Source organism: Vicugna pacos, chromosome 16 (assembly GCF_048564905.1).
Source record: "Vicugna pacos chromosome 16, VicPac4, whole genome shotgun sequence".
Lineage (NCBI taxonomy): Eukaryota > Metazoa > Chordata > Mammalia > Artiodactyla > Camelidae > Vicugna > Vicugna pacos.
This window is the reverse complement of record NC_133002.1, coordinates 34,619,917-34,637,350: the sequence shown is the minus strand read 5'-3', so window position 1 is coordinate 34,637,350 and position 17,434 is coordinate 34,619,917. Positions and strand designations below refer to the sequence as shown.

Below are 17,434 nucleotides of genomic sequence, written 5' to 3'. Positions count from 1 at the left end.
AGACAATGGAATATTCAGTGCTAAAAAGAAATGAGCTATCAAGCCACAAAAAACATGGAAGAACCTTAAACACATGTTGCTAAGTGAAAGAAGCCAATCTGAAAAGGCTACATACTATGTCATTTCAACTATATGACATGTGGAAAAAAGCAAAACTATGAAGACAATACAAATATCAGTGGTTGCCAGGGGCTACAGAGAAGGGAGGAATGAACAGGCAGAGCACAGAGGATTTTCAGGGCAGGGAAACTATGCTGTTATGATACCATATTACTGGATACATGTCATTATCCATTTGTCAAAACCCATAGAATGTACAACACCAAAAGTGAAACCCAGTGTAAACTATGGACTTTGGGTCACAATGATGTTCCTATCAGGTTTAACAAATGTCACATTCTGGTGGGGGATGTTGATACTGGGGGATGTTGTGTGTGTGGGAGAGGGCAGGAGATACATGGAAAATCTCTGTACCTTCCACTCAATTTTACTGTGAACCTAAAACTGCCATAAAAAAATAAATTCTGTATGTAAAAAAAAAAAGTTAAGGCCAGCAGTTAGTCTTTAATTTAGGAATATTTTTCCATTTAAAAAAAAAAACCCTAGATTCTCCTTGCAAGCCAAGGAGAGAAAGGACCCAGAGGAGATGAACAGTGTCGGTACTTTTATCTTGGACTTCCAGCCTCCAGAATTGTGAGAAATAAATTCTGTTGCTGAAGACAAAAAAAAAAAAAAAAAGAAGAAGGAAGAAAGAAAGAAACCTAGACTTTCCAGATATGAAGGAGTCAGATTAAAAAAAAAAAAAGGTACCTGTATTCCAAGTTGCGTGTGAGTGTAAGTACCTTTGTCTTTTAGAAGACAAAAATTAAATGCTTCAAAAATCTTTAAAAGATTCTTTAAGAAAAATATTTATTTTCTGTTCTATTGAGTACTTCTTATCAGACCTCATGAATGTAACATGAGCAGCAATTATTTTAAAGCAAATTCTGTGTGAGTAGATTTGGCAGGACGGTCATTGCAAACACTGGACAAGTATGGAAAATACTCCCCTGTGGGAAAAACTGCTAAAAGATTAGTTTCCAGATGGTCAACTCAGATGGCTTGACTTATTTGGAATGTTTTACAAACTAAAAATACTGAAACTGGGAAAACTCAGAAATCTATAATTCTCATCAATTAAAATTACAAGTCACAAGATCTGAAGGTCGGAATGGTTACTGAATAGAGGGCCTCTCAAGCAGAAATGGGTGCCTTAATTTTTCCAGCAGGTGGCAGCAGAGAGCTGTATACAATTTAGCATGTTTTCTCAAGAGAGTGGAAGTCTTAAAGGTAGGGAATTAGAAATCACTTTATCTGTCACTGAACACCCTCAGTTTACAGATGAAGAAACTGATTTCCAAGGAGATTACCTGAACTTCTTAAGGCAAAACTCTTCATTAAAATAAATTCTTTGAAACATATCTGGCTATGCAAATTTCTCTTGTAGTTACATTAGACTCAAAGCAGACAAATTTTAAAAAATGGTTTTTGGGGGGGAGGTCATTAGTCTATTTATTTATTGATTATATTATTAGATTTTTTTTTAATAGCGGTACTGGGGATTGAGCCCAGGACCTTGTGCATGCTAAGCATGTGCTCTACCATTTGAGCTATACCTTCCCCCAAAGCAGCCAAATTTGATATGAAAAATACAATATGTCACATGTAATATTAAGATGATAGAAAGCCTTTGGAGTATTCCCAGAACTCTTTCATTTTTTGATTAGAACTTAAAAAAAAAAAAGGCCATCTGAAAGCTTTCTGATGGGAGGTGCACTGACAGGGGAAAAGTACAGATTTGGGAAACAAATCCATCCATCAACTCATCCATCTCATGCCTTCTGTCTTTTTAAAGGCTTCTGATTTATTATAAAATGAAGAAACACCAAAGCAGTGTTATACAATTAGTGGTAAATTTTTAAATATTTACATTTAATAAGTTAGAATGGCAAAGCAAGAAATATATTGCAATATAACTGTGTTGGTCGGAAGCTAATGGTGGGAAGCACGGTCTGGTATTGGGACACACACTTCAAACTGCACAACAAATGTCTTTTTAAAATCTTGTTTGTGTGCCTTTGTGACTGTATTGTAATCTCACTTGGTAAGATGAAGTCAAAATCTAAATTTGAGGTCCTATGTGAGGGCTCAGCTAAATGGCCCTCTGCCCCATCGCTCCCCATGATAAGCCCTACTCACTTTCTAATATAATAGTAGAGATACTTGGTACTTTATCCTAGAAGAAGGTTTCCTTTGTCGAATATGACAGGATCTTTTATGTGGTTGTATTTTATGTATTATTACTTTGTTGATGTTAGGAAAAAGACAAAAAAAGCTGATGGGCTGAATGCAACCAAAGGGCACAGTGGCCCAATTTCTACCCTGTAAGGACCTGGAGGAGCCACAGCAAAACTTTAATATACCCCAACGGAGGGCACGCTCTCCTTTTAACTACTTGCATAAAGAAGATTTATAGTTTCTTATGTACTAAAGGTGTCTGTTCATCGCATCACAAGCACTTTTTTCAGACCACTGTGGTCATCCCATGACACCACAAAGATATGAGGAAAGAAGTAGCCTAGACAAATCTAATTAAGTAGCTGTTCTCAGTGTCTGACACTGTGCCTGATTTACAAATAAAGCCAAAAAACACATATTGTTAGGGTTCTCTTTTTAAATTACATTTATTAAATATTGGATAACTTTAAAAGAATATTTGTAAAATATGTGTAAGGAATAAAGAAAGAATCATGGTATCATGGACTCCTGTGTATACCCCACCACTCGGTTGTAGGAGAAAAAAAAACACCCAACAACCATCATCACGACCTCTGAAGTCCCGTAGGGTCCTCTCCCAGTTCCCCCTCCCTCCTCCCCCCCCCAGAGGTAAACATTATCTTGAATTTGTGTTTACACATTCCCTTGCCTCTCATTATAGTTTTAACCACATAGGTTATATTCCTAATATTTATATGTATATATTGCTTAAAATTTTAAGAGAAATATGGCATGCATACAAAATCACACATGAAATCATATGTTTTGTTTAAAAAACAATAAAATGAATACCTGTGAATCTGTTACCAGGCTAAGATAAAACACTATCAGGCTCCATGTCTACTGCCTTCCAATTACATCCTCTTTCTTCATCCTGGAGGTGAATATTATCTAGAATTTTATATTAACCATTTTTTGTTGTGATAAATATACATAACTCTTACCACTTCAACCATTTTAAAATGTGCAATTCAGGGTATTAAGTATATTCACATTGTTGTGCAACCATCACCACCATCCAACTGCACAACTTTTTTATATTCCCAACTGAAACTCTGTGCCCATTAACACTAATTCACCATTCCCTCCTCCCCCTAGATCCTGGCAGCCACAACTCCACTTTCTTTCTCTAGGAGTTTGACTATTCTAGTACCTCATATAAGTGGAATAAGCACACAATATTTGTCCTTTTCTGACTGGCTTATTTATTTATGTTATATATATATTCTTTTTCTTATACTTTTTCATTTAGATACTACGAGATACTGAATATAGTTCCTGATGCTATACAGTAGAAATTTGTTGTTTATCTCTTTTATATATAATAGTATATGTAAATTCAAAACTCCAAACTCCCCATTTATCCCTCTCCCTATCCCCCTATTGGCTTATTTAATTTAGCCTAAAGTTTTTGAGCTTCATCCATGTTGTAACATGTGTCAGAATTTCCTTCCTTTAAAAAAAAAGGCTTAAATTAATCTGTGAAATGGGATTGCATTTGACTCTATAGATCAATTTGACTTTTTGTTTGTTTTGGTTTTGGGCTTTTTTTAAATTAATTTTTAAAAAATTATTGAAGTATAGTCAATTTACAATGTTGTGTCAATTTCTGGCCTGACATTTTTATCCATGTGAGTCTTGCAGTCTATGAACATAGTAAAGCCCTCCGTTTATCTTAGTATTCTCTAATATCTCTTAATAAAACTTTATAATTTCCCCCCACAGAGATCTGGCACGTCTTTTGTTAGATTTATTTCTAGGTACTTTATATTTTTTAATTGTATTATAAATAATATCTCTTTAAAGTACATTTTCTACTAGTAGTTGGTGTATAGAAATGTACTTGATTTTCATTTATTGATTTTCTAATACACATGCTTGCTAAATTCTCGTATTAATTCTATGAATAGATCTGTATATCCTTGAAGATTTTCATTGCAAATAATCATATCATCTATGAATGACAGTTTTGTTTCTCTCAGTACATTTTTTTGTACTTGCTCGTACTCTGATGGTCTCCAGTACCATATCGAAAATCAGCCATTCTTGTCTTGTTTCCAGTCTTAAAGGAAGTGATTTTTATGTATCATTATATTTGCTAATACTTTTTCTTTTTTAAAATCGTGAATGTATGTTCAATTTTGTCAAAGACCTTTTTCCCTTACTCAGTTAATGTGGTAAATTTCACTACTTGGTTTTCCTTTTTCATAACTTTGCATTATGAAAAATTTCCAATGTACATAAAAGCTGAAAGAATAGTACAATGAACACACATATGCCTATGACTTAGGAACAAAAACTGTTAATATTTTACTATTTTTGCTTTATGTATCATTTATATATGTGTATATTTTTTCTTAACTGTTTGAAGATAACTTATAAATATCACCACACACCTCCCATGAAATACTTCAGCATGTAGCTTCTAAACATAAGGACATTTTCCTGAGCTTTTTGTTTTTTGGCGGGGAAGTAATTAGGTTTACTTTATTTTCTATCTTAGCAACATTTAGATGGAAATCAAATTTAAATGCAGTTCACTCTGCTTGGTTCAGCTCCCAAATCTCGATTGCTTGGCGCAGTCTCCTATAAGAATACTCAGAAGGTGTCTTCTTATACAACAAACCTATTTTTAGTGGTAGAGCCCCTCTTAGTAGCTCTGTCTGCATGGGACTGATAACCAATCACTATCTTTGGAGGAAGTCCTAACCTTTTCTTGTATACCCTCCCTATATATGTAACAGCGTCTCCGTTTTCACAGTCAGTAGTCCATATTGCTATCTTATCACCTTTAGCTCTAACACTAGCAACAGCTCCACATACATCATCACTGTAGTCATCAAAAGATTCTCCAATAAGGCACAGCAGTGTCTCTAGCCAAAAGCGATCCAAGTAACTTCGTCTCTGCCGTTTGTTCAATGTAATTAGCCATTGTCCTCCTCGGTGATTTTTCTCATCTTCCCACATGGGCTCAATACCATCCTTAAAAAGTGAGTAGTCACAGCCAGGCATTAAATTACTAGACAACTGGATATGGTTGTACAGAGCCCAAAAGTCTTCAACAGTATCGACCTTAGAGATCAGCTGAAGGTTTGCTTGCCAAGTTTTGCTTTTATCATTTTTGAAAAACCAGAGTGCCCATCTGTTCTGTAAAGGATGTTTAATATAGTGTTTTGGGTTAGCAACCTCCTGATTAGCTGTTTTCTCTTCTTCTGTAGGCGGAGAACTAGGAGTAGGGGTGGTTTCTAGTTCCACAGTCTCCATCTTAAGATTGATCTGATCCCACAACCGCTCCTGAAGTGGGGGGAGGCGGGGGAGGAAAAAATGAGATTCAAACCGGATTGGCCGACTACTGTTCACGTGTCCGACGTGTCCGTTTGGCCCTGGCGGCGCCTGTGCAAGACTGCAGGCTGCGTGTGTAACAGGAGGCTTCTGGGGACTCTCTCTCTCTCTTTTTTTAAAGGTAGAGATGTTAAAAAAAAAAAAAAAAAAAAAAAAAGGACTGGTCACGTGGTGGAGGGGTACGTTGAACGGTTCTCCGAGCGGCGGACGGTCGCGTGCTGGAGGGTGGTTTTCAGTCCTTTGCTCTTCCGCCTGGATAACTGCTGTAACACTTACTAGCAGGCATGACCCCTGTGCTCTTTGTTGCCTTGTCCTCCCATCTTCGCTGGAAGATTGGGAACTTTTATTTATTATTTTTAACGGCAGTGCTGGGGATTGAACCCAGGACCTCATGCATGCTAAACACATTTTCTACCGCTGAGCTGTATCCTCCCCATTAGGACAGTTTCGTACAAAAGCATAGCAAATTATCACACCAAAGAAAATGAAGAAGTAATTTATTTCTTAATATTAAATCTGCGAGGCATTCCTGGGGTAAATCCAACTTGATGATAATGGATTATCCTTTTAAACATTGCTGAATTCAGTTTGCTAGTAGTTTACTTGTGATACTCGCATTTATGTTCGTGAGTGCACCTGGTATATAATTTTCTTTTCCGTGCTGTCCTTGTAACGTTTTGGAATGTCGCTTTGGCATTGTTTTTTTATTTAATTAATTCCATTTCAATTTAAATTAATTTAATGTGTCCATTAAATGAAGCTTGGTAACTGTGCTATTCAAATTTCATAAATCCTTACTGATTTTGTTTTGTTTTTTCCCTTGCTTGGTTTATCGATCACTTGAGGATATTACTGTCTCCCGTTATGATGATGGATTTTCAGTCTGATCTTTTAGTCTGTCAGTTTTTGCAGTCTATTTTTCATCATTATATAGTAAATTCTTCATATCTAATAATACTTTTTGCTTTCAAGTACATTTTGTCTGTTACTTACATAGTATATCAGCTTTCTTTTACTTAGTATTTACTTAGTGTGTTTTTTCTGTTTTTTCCACTCTTGATTTCAACCTCTGATTCATTTCTTATATTCTAGATGGATTTTTAATAAACTGTATAAAGCTGGATTTTTCACTGCTCTGACAATCTTTTTTTTAATTGAAGTATAGTTGATTTACAATGTTGTGCTTGTTTCTGATGTACAACAAAGTAATTCAGTTATACATATATATATCCTTTTTCATATTCTTTTCCATTATAGTCAATTATAGGATATTGAATATAGTTCCCTGTGTATGAGACCTTGTTCTTTATCTGTTTTATATATAGTAGTTTGTATCTGCTAATTCCAAACTCCTAATTTATCCCTCCTCAACCCCCTTTCCCCTTGGTAACCGTAAGTTTATTTTCTGTCTGAATCTGTTTTTGTTTTGTAAGTAAGTTCATTTTTATATTTTAGATTCCATATATAAGTGGTATCATATAATATTTGTCTTTCTCTGACTTATTTCACTTAGTATGATAATCTCTGGATAGATCTGTGTACCTGCAAATGGCATTATTTCATTCTTATTTCATACTTTTTTATGGCTGAGTAATATACCATCGTATATATATACCACATCTTTATCCATTCATCTTAGTTTGCTTTCATATCTCAGCTATTGTAAATAGTGCTTGAATGTTGGGGGTGCATGTATCTTTTCAAATTAGAGTTTTCTCCAGATGTATGCCCACTAATGGGATTGCTGGGTCATATGGCAACTCTATTTTTATTTTTTTAAGGGACTTCCATACTATTTACATAGTGGCTGCACCAGTTTACATTCCCACCAACAGTGTAAGGTTCCCTTTCCCACACCCTCTCCAGCATTTGTTATTTGTAGACGTTTTAATGATGACCATTCTGACTAGTGTAAGGTGATACCTCATTGTAGTTTTGATTTGCATTTCTCTAATAATTAGTGATGTTGAGTATCTTTTCATGTGCCTATTGGCCATCTGCATGTCTTCTTTAGAGAAATGTCTATTTAGGACTTCGGCCCATTTTTTGATTGGGTTGTTTTCTGTTGTTGTTATTGAGTTGTAGCAGTTGTATATTTTGGAAAGTAAGCTTTTGTCCTCTGACAGTCTTAACTGTGACATCTATGCGTTAGAATTATTGCAATTACTGATATATTCTTTTTTTGTTAAATTGTCTACTTGGGTCCTTCTTTTTATGATTATTTTTTCTCATCTCTCTTAACTTCGTTTTGATTGCTTGCTTTTTTATCACTACATTTTCCCCCCTCTTAGTTTGGAAGCTAAATATTTTATTCCTGGACTTTTAGTGGTTGATCTAAAAATTTATCATGCATATTTAACTTAACAAAGTTCAGAGTAAATCATTATCCTTTTGCCTTTTCCAAATACTGTCAGGACTTTAAAACACTTCAGTTCCGATCACCCACCTTCTTACTCATATGTTACTGGATTGTGTATTTTAGCTCTATCTTACTGAGTTTTGTTTTTTTTCTGTAAGGTTTTTATTATGCACAGAGAAGGGAGGGGAATCAGTCTCTTGGCAACCGCTTTCATCATGGTGGCCAGGACATTGCTCAGTTCTCTTGCTTCCTCTTGGCGCAGATATGTGTTCCCAATGTCTTCTGGATGAACTTGAGGGCTTGTCCTTGGAGATCTTGAATAACTCCGTGGCATGCTGCTCATTTACGGCAAAACTGCACACCTCTTGGATCGTGTCCTGAGGAAACTTGGTGTGCTTGATGAGATGCCGGCAGCCACAGCTGTGTCTTGGCTTGTCATGATCTTGCTCACTTTCTGGCCCTCATTGAGTCCAAGGCCACGGGGTAGCACAGAATCATGGCTGGACCCGTACTGCAGTCCCTGGGGCCATATAGCAGCAGATAGCCTCTTGTTAGTTTTTTTAATGCCGTAGAATGCTACTATAGTTGTATGTAGCCAATAGCAGATGAGATTAAATAGACAGTCTATATTTGATTAATTATTTTACCCCTTATCATTCTACCCTCCTTTTTATTTGTTTGAAATTCCTTCTTTTTTACCTTTGTTCTTTATAGATTTTCAGTGGGTATGGAATTCTAGATTGATAATTTCCTCTCATCACATTGAAGGTATCTTTCCATGATCTTCTTACCTTTGTTGTTGCTCTTGAGAAGTCAGCTATCAGTCTAATTGTTGTAGCTTTGAAGTTATCTGACTTTTCTCTCTGTTTTTACGATCTAGTTTCTGTCTTTGGTGTTCTGCAGTTTTATTATGATGTGTTTCTTTTATTTCTGTTAGGAATTCATTGGGATTCTTGAATCTGAGTTTTCTTTTACTTTCCATTTCTTCGTTTCAGTGTGCCTACAGCCTGAGTCATTTCTTCAGGTATCTTCTAGTTCACTAATTCTCTCTTCAGTGTGTCTCATTGGCTATTAAATCTGTCTGCTGAGTTTTAAATTTTAATTATTACATTTTTCATTTCTGGAATTTTATTGTTTTAAACTGCTTGATCATTTTTGTAACTCATTATTTACTCATTATTTTTTATTTCTTAAAAACTCTAAGATGGTTATTTTATATCATGTTTCTGATAATTCCTATATCTAAAGTTTCTGTAAATCAGATTCTGCTGTCTGTATTCTTCTCTTGCCCCTGGTGCTTAGTTTCCTTGGGTTTTGTGATTTTCTTTTTGACTGTGGGTTTATATTTCTTAAAATTTTATCTCTGGGAATTTTAGAGGGGCCTGAAATAAAGGTGGGTTCATGTAAGATGATTTGCATTAGCTTCTTCCAGCACTTTGAGCTCTTAGGACCATTTCATACTACATTCTCCACTGGAGACTTTTCAGACCATCCAACTAATGTTAATCTGCGCTGCAAAGTTGTATTAAGTCTAGCTTTGTTTGTTTTGTTTTGCTTCACATTTTCAGGAGTTTATTTCACTTTCCTGTGGTATCAAGAATCAAGACAGCCCATTTTGGTTGCAGACTCTCTAGGTGGAAGGATTTGATTTATTTCTAGATTAGTCTAACAGCCTTACCTATATGAGAAGGTATCCAATTAGAGAGGCAGACTTAGGCAGACTCTGTTTCAAGTCCCTGGAGCTCCTTGAGGTCTTGAAAACCGAGAGCTAACTGGCTTGATAATTTCTCCACGTATCTCTCTGGGTTCCTACTGGAACTTGGTTTTGGCTGAATATTGCTTATTCAGGAGAAGACATTTTTAGTATTTTATCCAGAATTTTCAGTTTTCGGCAGGAGAGTTAGGTAGTGTGCCTGAGTTTATTACACCATCTGAAGTGGAAATCTGTATGACTTCTTTTTCTTTCTTCATGTTGGTACTGGGGATTGAACCTGGGGCCTCATACATGCTAAGCACACACTCTACCACTGAGCTATACCCACCCCCTGTATCACTAATTTTTCAATAATATTCTTAAAGTTTCTCTAGAAAATAATCAGGCCTTTATGTGCATTGCTTTAATGTGCCAAGTCTTATTCTTTCCTCTCAATATCCTATCCTTTAAGTATGACACATACTCATTGAATTTTAGCATATGAAATGCATATCTTTGGCTGATGAAGAATCATGTAATGTTAGGCCTATGAAGAGATTTCAAGGGCAGCTGAGGTCTGCAATGTTCATGCAGTTCGGAATTATTTTTGCCTCTTGTTTTCTCTTACGGTTTAAACTTCAATTTTTAAGTATGTCTAAAGAGCCCTGTTTATTTTCCTCATTAACATTTCTGATAAACAGCAGTTTAATGTTTATTAAAGGAACATTTTTAAGGACTGCATGAGCACACTGGATGGTCTCCATTTTCAGCGTGTCTAGTTTTGAAGCACATAATAGAAGCATTTTGAGCATCTGAGTCTCCACATTTTATCAAATAACATATTTCATTTTCTATGAATGCACTGATTATTGCAGCAACAGTCAAGAAAACATGGCAAAGAGGAGAGGAGATGGACTCAATCCTCTCTTCTTCTATTTCTCAACTTGAAAGGGCCTTTCTTTTTTCTCACTTTCCTTCTATTTCCTAAGACTAGCCTGGAGGAAGCCATCTCCCCTCCTCCTGAAAGCGAACAAAGATGGTACTCTTCTTTTCCTGCTTTCAGTGGCATCCTCCCAGGTGACCTGCTTCGATCATGATGCTTTCTGAGACATCATTTTCTCCTTTTTTTTCCTCTTCAATCTCTCTGGTTTCTCCTTGCCTCCTCCTTCTCAGATCTCTTTAAATTTCAGTGCTCCTTAATGCCTCAAGGCACTTTCTCTTCTCCATCCAAACACCCCGATTCGTGGCTCCAACCACTGCCTTATATTGGTGATTCACAAAGATACATCTCCAGGTCAGCCTCCTGGTGAGCTCCAGATCCCTGTATCCAACTACATGCTGGACATCTCCATCTGGATGGCCTCTGGGCTTCTCAACCCAATATGTCCCGAACTCACTTTACCTAGCTCTCCACCTCCACTAATATCTGCTTCTCTTCCTGCTTGTTTTGGCCAGAAACTGGCAATCCTTCTAGACCATTCTGTTGCCTTATTTCCTTATCGCCTTCTTCCTCTAAGGCTGAATAGTTCTTTCTTCATATATATAATTATGTATATATTTATATCACATTACATTATATTATATGTTACATTACATCATATTATATTACTATATATCCATTCTCTATTCCATTACAACTTACATCCAACCTGGCCCTTATCCTTTCTTGCTTAGGCCACTATATTTGCATCTTAATTTTATCTTCCCGATTCCCATAACATCCTCCTCTAAGCCATCCTCCACACTGCCTCCAGGAGTCCTCCAGAGTGATTGTTCTAACATGCAAATCCGATAATATCTTTCCCTTGCTTAAAATCCTTCACTGGTGCCCTCACCTTAAAGACACGATTAGAATCCCTCGGGGTAGCACGCATGTTCCCCCAGCCCATTTTGGCACATGGCTCTCCTGTACCTCGCCGCACTGGCGCTTGTGTGCCAGCAGAGTGAACAGCTCCCAGTTCCCAAAGGCCCCAGGCCCTTGCACACCAGTCTGCTTTGCTGGGAACACTTTCCTCTTTTTGCCCACTTCTCAGTCAGCTCATTCCTGTTTATTCTTCCAGACTCAACTCAACATCACCTCCTCTTGAAAGCCTCCCTTGAAAGCTACTCCTCTCCCTTCCTTGGTCTGAATTAGTCCCCTCCCTTGAGCACTTTTATATCTTAGTGCTTTATCTGTCAGTAGACGGGTTCAGTCTACTCACGAGCTCTTTGAGAGCAGGAATCATTTTCTCCTCTTTTTGGGATCTTTGGCACCTGCTGTGGTACCGGTGCTGGACATGGCCGGCGTTTTAATCGATTAGTGTTTCTTGATTGACTTTTTGATCCCAAGTTCTGTTTATTAGATGTGTGATTGTAGGTGAGTCATTTAACCTCCTTGTGTTTTAGTAGAAATAATCATAATATGCCCATCACAAGGATTAAATGAGATAAAACATACTAAAATTTTTCTCTCCGATAGTTGCTTGTTCTCTTCCTGTAAGTGTTGGCACTCCTCAAGGCTCTGCCCTCGGGCCTCTTGTTTCCTCTCTTCTCTGCTTGGTGATCTCACCAACTCCCATGATCACCAGAATCTCTTTGCAGATGCCTCCTAGTCTGTACTTTTAGTGCCAAGCTGCTTCCTGAACTTTGGCTGCATGTATACTGGACACTACTTTGAGTGTTCCTGTTGGGATCTGAAACTCAAAATGTCTAAAATGAAAATTATTCTGTAAGCAGATAGAGTAGGGGGGTCCCCAGAAAAAGAGAACCAGGCATGGCTTTCTTGACATAAGAGAAGACATTTTTGACCTAAGCTATTTTATGGTCTAAGCCTGGCCGCAGGCTGGCCCTTGACCAGGTCTCAGTAATTGATAATCTCCAGGGAACAAGAGAATGCAAAAACATTGCCTGTGATCAGGTAAGAGAAGTAAGGATAGCAAAGATAACATATCAGTTGTAAAGACTCCGAGTTCTGTCTCAAAAGTAAAGATAAGCCTGAACCGCTCAACCCCCAGATCAACTGGAACCTAGGGGATGATGACGTTGACCTTTTCTGAACCTCCTATCTTTAATCGTCTAAAGCTTGGACTGCCTACCGCTCAAGCCCCTGTGTGAATATGCATATACCCTTAGCTTAAACTTACCCAATTTTGCTGTTTGGGAAGACACAGCTGTGGGAAAGACCCCTGATGTCCTTCTTACTTGCTGCAAGTAATAAACCCTTCCTTCTCGCGATCTTTGGCTAGGTTGTGTCTTTGGGCTCAATATCCACCAAGAGCTGAGCCCACTTTTGGGGTAACAATCCTGTCTTTTCCCACTGACCTGCTTCTCCCTTGTTTGTCTTACTTCGGTTAGTGGCCCTACCACTCTCCCAGGCATCCTAGATTCCTTGCTCTTCCTTTCCTCCCACATCCAGTCACTTGCCAAGTTCTAGAGATGCTTTTACTGAAGTTTCTACCATCTCCATCCCTACAGAAAGAACTCATTAGCTCACCTCTAAACCATCTCCGTAGCTTATCACAGGAGTGGTTTTTCTCTCCCCCTCATCTCTCTTTTTTAAACAGTTATTGAGTACCTACTATGTGCCAGGCACTATTTATTGAACACTTACTATATGTCAGGCAATAGGGAAACAGAAAATTAATGCAGTGCAGGCTCATTTCCCAAGCTGTTTGGAGCAAGCAGAAGGCTTATTCCAAGAGGCTCAGGTTCCGGTGGGGGTCACAGATAAATAAGCAGACATTTTTAAAGAGCATACACCCTGCGCCTTCCAGCTGGTCTCCTGGCCTCTATTTTTTGCCTCCATTCCAATCCATGCCACTTGCTGTGCCCCATTAACATTCCTAAGGTACAGTAACAATTCTTCCAGGTCCCTTTATCAGCTCTCCATTGGATGAAATGAGATAAAGCATACTAAAAATTTTCTCAAGAAACACACAAGAACATTGTGTGTTCTTATGACTCTTCAAAAAACGCCCCAGCCAGCTTCGGCAGATGCACCTCCACGGTTTTCCCCTTCTTGCCATCCACCACAGCCCATCTTCCACCTGGAGTTCTCTGAAACTGCTCTATTCCTGTCTCTGCCTTTCTTCTTATAGTCCCCTCTCCCATCACCTCAGCCTGTAAAAAACCCTAACCATGGGTCTATTTTCAGGCCTGATTCTAGAAGGTAGAACTCTTTCCACAGTACTTCAAACCCCTTGGTCATCTTCATGGTGCCCAGAAGACAGATGATTCGATGAGCAAACCCATCTGCTGGAGATGCAGAGAGCTGCAGCATCACCCAGGCTTCTGGGGTTAACAAGCAAACCCTGAGAGCCGCCAGCAGCAGTAACCAGGGCTCACAGGAAGAGGCAGACAGCCCAGAGCAGTCAGGGGCACCTTGGACTCATGGAAGAAGAATGCAGACAGGACCAAGGTCAGCTACACTCATAAAGGGCCATGACCAGTGTCACAGTGAGGAGGAACTAGAGAGCAGGACCCAGGGTATGGCCTCTAAAACCTGTTGCAAGCATCAGGTAGAGCAAACTGCACCAAGTTCTGGGAAACAGTCTGTTTATACCTCACGTGCCACCTCCCCCATCAACGCTTTCCTGCTGTCCCCCAGTCACGCGTAACTGCTATTGCCTTCCAACTCCCAGGACGTGTTCTTTTTACATCTGCTGTGCCAGTTGGTGTGTTCTGCCTTGCAGATCTACTTATTTGTGTACTTTGTTCTATCCGCTCTACTAGATTTCCAGGCTCCTTAGGAGGGAGATTTCAAGCCCTGCGGCATGGGAGAAGGAGATTACTAAGTATTTGCAGGCTTGAATACAGAGAAATGTCTTCCACTGTAATATGACAGGGACTATATTCTATCCTTGGTACCCTCCGTGGTGACTCACAGGGCGACTTTACATGTGCAAGTGCATGTTCTCAAGAAACGCTGCTGATTGATGGATTCAGCCCCTGAAGGGATTATACAGTCTTTTCCATAATATCCCAGTGCAGGATGAATTTCTGAACCTAATAGAAAGTTGCACAACAAAAATCAGATGAAATTTTTTAAAAAATCAAGCATTTGGTTCCGGACGTGTATGGAAACCCCTAACTCAGTATCTGACGTGTAGTAGCTGTGTTGAGTTAATGTTATTCCATGCACAGACAACAGCCAACAAGGTGACAAGTTCTGAGATAGCACATCTGGGAAGAATGGGTTAGGTAATGTTTTCCAGCAGATAAAATTTTTTTCAGGAGTGAGGGGCCGGAATGGAGTGTCCACGTGGCCAGGTAGCCAGGTCCTTGTGATGTTGGACTGCCAGAGGGGCATTCCTGGATTTAGCAGATAATGACAGTACTCTCCCCACATTATGTGGAAAGGCCAAAGGCAGCGAGGGAATGCTTCATTCCCCTGTGACAGTGATGTAAATTTTGCAATTTTCCTGGGTATTTTCTCGATAACCTCTCTCCTAGGGTCATTATTTTGAGGGAGTCAAGAGCACAGGTTTTGAGCATCCTTCTTTAGAGATACATGCTGAACTATTTATGGATGAAACGACATGGTGTCCAAATTTGTTCCAAACTAATCCCATAAAGGAAAACCAGTGGGCATAGAGCTGCAACAAGGTAGCCTTGTGTGGATGGTCATTATAATTTGGTGGTGGGTATATGGCAGTTCATGCTGCTAGTTTGTGGTGGTTTGGTATATGTTGGAGATTTTCCGTAATAAACATTTCGTTTTGTTTTTTTAAAGCACAGATTTTAGAGCAGGACAGATCTAGGTTCAAATCCCTTCCTGCTATTTTTTTGGCTGGGTGATCTTTTCATCTATTTCTTCTGAGCTCCATTTCCTCACTCTTAAAATGTTAGAATAATTCCTGGCTTGAAAAATGGTTGCAAGTATACAAAGCACTGGGGGCAAAGCCTGGAGATGGTTGGAAATCAATAATGCTACTATGAGTTTACTTGAGCCTAACTGTGCTAATTATTCCAACTCTTAGGAACAACTTGTGCATGATTGCTAGCAGAGGGCTGGCCTGCTGTCTTGCCTGCGGGGCTTGACACAGCTTCAGCAGATGAAATGGAACTGGGGATCAAATTATAGGCTTCAGATCCTTTACTAAAACTCCTGGAGTGCATTTCTTCTGTTACTACTTTTTATACTGTTTGTGTGTGTGTGTGTGTGTGTGTTGTTGAAGCATAGTTGACTTACAATGTTATATTAGTTTCAGGTGTACGACATAGTATTTTATTATTTTTTGATGTTGAAAATGGCAGTGGGAGGAGGGAAGAGGCAGTGGTAGGCTTTGCTCATGCTACTGCTTTTGGTTGCCACTGTTTCTCGGTTCACAGCTCTGTTGCCAGTGTGAGGGGTCAGACCAGGAGAGCAGACCCCTAAAGTCCAATGTCAGGGTGGTGGTAGGTGGGGGGGTCCCACCTGCAGATCTCTCTTCTTGTTTTCTGTCCTGCCCTTCCGTCTGTTAGCAGGCGGCCAGCATTTCACAGGCTATCCTAGGACTCGGAGTTCTGTCTACCTGGGCACATTTTCAGGCTCTGGCTGGCAAGGCAGCCCCGTCAATTTTTGCAGAGGAGCCTGTGCTGGAGGAAGGAGAGTGAGAGCACAAGGAATTCATTAGCGTCCCAGATTCTTCTTCTTCTTTCCTCTCTTTGCCTCCCCCCACCACTCCCACCCCTACCCCAGCAATTTCTTTTTTCCCTTTAGAGTGGCTGTCAAAGCCAGGCCAGAAGTATGCTTTTTCTGGTGTCTTTTCTAAAGACCTAGCGTTCAGCCCTCCTTGGATGAGAACCTGTTAGCGCAGCAGACAGATGATTAGCCTTTCAGCCGAGGGAGGCTTCATGGTGAATGGAAATGCAGGCGTTTGCTGCAGCCGAGGCCCTGCAGCCACATCAGCAAGGCAGTGCACACCAAGCAGGCAAGGTTTACCGGGGTCAGACTGCAGGAAGTGCTAGGCCGTGGAGGTGGGAGGAGGGGTGTAGGTAGATTAGGGCTCCCTTCCCCATGAAGCAGTGAGGAACCTGCTGGACCCGTACCTGTGGTCTCTTCTTAGAGACCCATGCAAGCCAGTCCATCCTTTCAGCCTAGCTCCTCCTCTATGGGGGCCACCTCCTCTATGAGGACCCCAAACTCAAGGACAGAATTTAGGATGAACAGATTTCTCCTCATTTAATGGAAAAAAATCCTAATAACCATGTGGCCAACAATGGGGCACACTGCCTAGGAAGGTAATGAACGCCCCGTGACTTTGGTATTCAAGAATATTGCAGAGAGAAGACCTGTCTTAGGTGGGAGTTTAGCGCCCATGCCCTCCAAAGCCTTTTTACTTGTATGGGTTCCCATGGGGTTAAGAGCATGAACTTGGAGACATCATAAGCCCATAGTTCAAGTCCTGGCCCTGCAGTTAGTTGGGTGGCCATGGGCAAGTCACTTAATGTTTTTATTTAAAATAAATGATGGGAGCAGATTATAGCTCAGTATTAGAGTGCTTGACATGCACAAAGTCCTGGGTTTAATCCCCAGTACCTCCATTAATAAATAAACCTAATTACCCGCCTGCCAACACACACAAAAAAGACCAAAAATAAAATAAATGATAGAGGCATATTTTATTTTTCTGGTAATGGATGATCATTGTTAAAAGAACAATTTATTGTGGACACTTTCCATTGCAATACATTTACTTTTAACTTATTCTTGTTAATAGCTATATCCTGAGCTCCTTTAGACCATGGCTTCCTCATCTGTAAAA

At 39.5% G+C, this 17,434-nt stretch overlaps 1 long non-coding RNA gene and 1 pseudogene across 1 annotated transcript in view; one reads left to right on the top strand and one right to left on the bottom strand.

Annotated features, from left to right (window-relative positions):
• LOC140686104 (uncharacterized) overlaps window positions 1–17,434 on the top strand; it is a 44,824-nt gene that overhangs the window by 9,307 nt on the left and 18,083 nt on the right. The window lies entirely within an intron of this gene.
• On the bottom strand, window positions 4,603–5,762 carry LOC102535365 (eukaryotic translation initiation factor 4E pseudogene; annotated as a pseudogene).